The sequence below is a fragment of the Zophobas morio genome, unplaced genomic scaffold, assembly GCF_036711695.1.
Source record: "Zophobas morio isolate AGI-343-1 ecotype UQ-CSIRO unplaced genomic scaffold, CSIRO_AGI_Zmor_V1 ptg000458c, whole genome shotgun sequence".
NCBI lineage: Eukaryota > Metazoa > Arthropoda > Insecta > Coleoptera > Tenebrionidae > Zophobas > Zophobas morio.
Genome location: NW_026972561.1, coordinates 22,501 through 26,966, shown reverse-complemented (window position 1 = coordinate 26,966; position 4,466 = coordinate 22,501). Strand labels below are relative to the sequence as shown.

Here is a 4,466-nt window from a genome sequence, read left to right as displayed (position 1 = left end):
GCTCCTAGGAAGCGCCGTTTGACGAAATCACACCTAGTTTGTTTGGTTAAGTGATCGTTGTGCGGTTGAGCTTCTGCTTTAGAAAAGGAGATCAAGTCTTGCGACTAACAAAAAAAAAAGAGAGAGAGGAAAAGATGGAATTAGTAAGACGACACGTCGTTCGAAAGTTTCTCTTTTCTTTTTTTTTCTTTTTTTATCTTAATAAACAATCGAAACCGAGAGAATTTCGACGCAGAACGTTCCAGGCCGTCGCGAGGCGAGCCGGAGAGAACGTGCGTCTTAATGTATATTCTAAAAGATTACCCTGAACGGTGGATCACTTGGCTCGTGGGTCGATGAAGAACGCAGCTAATTGCGCGTCAACTTGTGAACTGCAGGACACATGAACATCGACATTTCGAACGCACATTGCGGTCCTCGGATAAACTGTTCCCGGACCACTCCTGGCTGAGGGTCGTGTCAATTTCAAAGACTGCTCGGTTCGCCTCGTTTGAGAAAGCGTGGCGTTCGTCGGAGCGAGTTGGATGTTTTTTAGACGCGTGCCGTTGGAGGTCGATGTCGAGACGACTTACGTAACGTTCGTTCGTTTCGAGTACGATCCGGCGTACGCGACATCCGGAGACGCGATAGCGGCCCGTCGGGGTGACGTGTCGGACTTTCTTTTCGAAGGAGTTCGTCGTCGTCCTTCGACGGGCGGATCAGCAGACGTAAAGCACAAAACGATCGACTTTCGACGGCCATAACGGCGTTGATTTTGTCGAACGATGCGACCGTCGTGTCCGAGGCGTGCGTGACGTATCTCGCGACGACGTCAGGTCGCTGTTCGACGAAAGACCGTAAAGGCCGCGTCGACGACGTGCCATGATCGTTTGCGTATTAAAATGATCCATTTCCAGATCTATTCGATCTTGCGACCTCAGAGCAGGTGAGACTACCCGCCGAATTTAAGCATATTATTAAGCGGAGGAAAAGAAACTAACTAGGATTCCCTCAGTAGCGGCGAGCGAACAGGGAAGAGCCCAGCACCGAATCCCGCGGCCGAAACCGGACGCCGGGAAATGTGGTGTTAGGGAGGGTCCGTCATCCCGAAATCGTGCGGCGCGTCCAAGTCCATCTTGAACGGGGCCACAGCCCATAGAGGGTGCCAGGCCCGTAGTGACCGCTGCCGGTGACGGGAGGATCTCTCCTCAGAGTCGGGTTGCTTGAGAGTGCAGCCCTAAGTGGGTGGTAAACTCCATCTAAGGCTAAATATGACCACGAGACCGATAGCGAACAAGTACCGTGAGGGAAAGTTGAAAAGAACTTTGAAGAGAGAGTTCAATAGTACGTGAAACCGTTCAGGGGTAAACCTGAGAAACCCGAAAGGTCGAAAGGGGAGATTCAGCGTGTCTCGATCGTGGCGCTGGGCGGTCGCGTGACGGACGGCGTACGCGTCGTCTGCGCCTTCCGTCCTCCGAACTGCGATCGAACGCGTGCACTTCTCCCCCTGTAGGACGTCGCGATCCGTTGGGTGCCGGTCTGAGGCCCGCGGTGGAGCCCGTTCGGACGGTTCGCCGTTTCCGAACGAACCCGCGGTGTTTCCCGGTCGGCTCGCTCGACGGTATAAAGATGGCGCGAGGCCGCCGCTAGTTCGGCGTCCGCCCTACGGCAAGCGCTCTCGTCGCGACGGTGATCGGACCTGGTGCCGGTCCCGTCCCCGGGTGGCTGTTGGCTGTGGGTCGTCGGACAGACCTCGTCTTCTTTTAGAACGCCGATCTGCGACGCTATAGCTTTGGGTACTTTCAGGACCCGTCTTGAAACACGGACCAAGGAGTCTAGCATGTGCGCGAGTCATTGGGACATTACTAAACCTAAAGGCGCAATGAAAGTGAAGGTCCGCCTTGCGCGGACCGAGGGAGGATGGGCGGTCGTTACGGCTGCCGCCTCGCACTCCCGGGGCGTCTCGTTCTCATCGCGAGAAGAGGCGCACCAAGAGCGTACACGCTGGGACCCGAAAGATGGTGAACTATGCCTGGTCAGGACGAAGTCAGGGGAAACCCTGATGGAGGTCCGTAGCGATTCTGACGTGCAAATCGATCGTCGGAACTGGGTATAGGGGCGAAAGACTAATCGAACCATCTAGTAGCTGGTTCCCTCCGAAGTTTCCCTCAGGATAGCTGGCGCTCATAGCGCACGAGTTTCATCCGGTAAAGCGAATGATTAGAGGCATTGGGGTCGAAACGGCCTCAACCTATTCTCAAACTTTAAATGGGTGAGATCTCCGGCTTGCTCGAACTATTGAAGCCGCGAGACTCGAATCAGAGTGCCAAGTGGGCCATTTTTGGTAAGCAGAACTGGCGCTGTGGGATGAACCAAACGCCGAGTTAAAGCGCCTAAATCGACGCTTATGGGATACCATGAAAGGCGTTGGTAACTTAAGACATCAGGACGGTGGCCATGGAAGTCGGAATCCGCCAAGGAGTGTGTAACAACTCACCTGCCGAAGTTACTAGCCCTGAAAATGGATGGCGCTGAAGCGTCGTGCTTATACTCGGCCGTCAGCGGCATGTGCGGTCCGGTGGCCTCTGGTCACGGGCCATGAAGCCCTGACGAGTAGGAGGGTCGCGGCGGTGAGCGCAGAAGGACTGGCCGTGAGGCCGTCTGGAGCCGCCGTCGGTGCAGATCTTGGTGGTAGTAGCAAATACTCCAGCGAGGCCCTGGAGGACTGACGTGGAGAAGGGTTTCGTGTGAACAGCCGTTGCACACGAGTCAGTCGATCCTAAGCCCTAGGCGAAAGCCGATGTCGATGTGGTGTAGATTTGTCGTTGGTCACAAACACGACCTCCAGAGCCGTGGTGACGTGAACGTACGGATTGTGCACACACCCGTTGGGCGAAAGGGAATCCGGTTCCTATTCCGGAACCCGGCAGCGGAACCGCTTATAATTCGGGCCCTCGCAAGAGAGTTCGTCGGGGCAACCCAAAAGGACCCGGAGACGCCGTCGGGAGATCCGGGAAGAGTTTTCTTTTCTGCATGAGCGTTCGAGTTCCATGGAATCCTCTAGCAGGGAGATATGGTTTGGAACGCGAAGAGCACCGCAGTTGCGGCGGTGTCCGGATCTTCCCCTCGGACCTTGAAAATCCGGGAGAGGGCCACGTGGAGGCGTCGCGCCGGTTCGTACCCATATCCGCAGCAGGTCTCCAAGGTGAAGAGCCTCTAGTCGATAGAATAATGTAGGTAAGGGAAGTCGGCAAATTGGATCCGTAACTTCGGGATAAGGATTGGCTCTGAGGATCGGGGCGTGTCGGGCTTGTCGGGGAAGCGGGTCGCGGCTGACGTGCCGGGCCTGGGCGAGGTGAAGCGTTGCCGTTTCGGCGGAAACGTCGGATCCGAGCCCGGTCCCGTGCCTTGGCCTCCCGCGGAACCGTCTTGCTACGAGGCTCCGGGTGCGCCCGAAAGGGCGTCCGGATGTCCTCTTCGGCCGCCATTCAACGGTCAGCTCAGAACTGGCACGGACCGGGGGAATCCGACTGTCTAATTAAAACAAAGCATTGCGATGGCCCCAGCGGGTGTTGACGCAATGTGATTTCTGCCCAGTGCTCTGAATGTCAACGTGAAGAAATTCAAGCAAGCGCGGGTAAACGGCGGGAGTAACTATGACTCTCTTATGTTCGCACGCTCGAGTGTACTGGTGCGGCCCAAACAGAGGGCAAGAAGGATTCCATCCTCTTCCTCAGACGAGTATGTGGATGAGGCTCCTCGAGACGATTCGAATTATCACCCCAGCAGCTCCGATGAAACATCGCAAGCCTCTACATCTTCCGGATCCCTAGATGATGCCGTTGAAGCCGTTCAAGTAAGCCCCATAACCCCCCCCGCAGAACCCGTGAATAAGGGCAAAATGCCAGTCCTGTTGAGAGGACGGGTTGATCGCCGTCCGGGCCGATTGGTCCGGCGTAGCGTGCATCCCGCCTCTCCCACTTTGGACAGTCCTTTGGCGGCGGTTGATGGGCCCTTCATTGCACACCTGGAGGGCCTCCGCCAAGGGACGCCTGCCGCGGCCGGCTTAATAGAGGCCTGTCTATCAGGGTGCAGTAACGAACACCTGCTGGCCCTGGTAGACGAATGGCTTCGGGCCACGTTCACCGGTCGCACACGAGGCAGGCGCGGGGGTAGGAGGACGAGGACCACTGACCTGCGGGCCGGCCCGCACAGACCACCATCAAGAGGTCCTAGGGCGTCTCTTTATAAGAAGACCCAGGACCTCTGGCAAAAGAACAGGTCAGCCCTCGTCGGAGCAATTTTGAACGGTGGATCGGCGGAATCGATGGGTGAAGGAGATGTTCCTGAGGTTGGCGATGTGGAGAAGCTGTATGGGGGGATATTCGAATCTATCTCTCCACCCGATGAGGAGCCGCTGCGGTTTCCGAAAACGTCGCAGCCTGTTTTCTTGCCTGTTACTCCCGAGGAAGTCGGGGCCGCTAAAA

General features: G+C 56.5%; 1 non-coding gene and 1 pseudogene across 1 annotated transcript; both read left to right on the top strand.

Moving 5' to 3' along the window:
* Nucleotides 1-300: 300 nt before the first annotated feature.
* LOC135120961 (5.8S ribosomal RNA) lies at nt 301-457 on the top strand. The gene has a single exon (XR_010278805.1). It is a non-coding gene; the product is annotated as a 5.8S ribosomal RNA (ribosomal RNA).
* A 454-nt stretch (nt 458-911) lies between these two features.
* LOC135120960 (large subunit ribosomal RNA) overlaps nt 912-4,466 on the top strand; it is a 7,181-nt pseudogene continuing 3,626 nt past the window's right edge.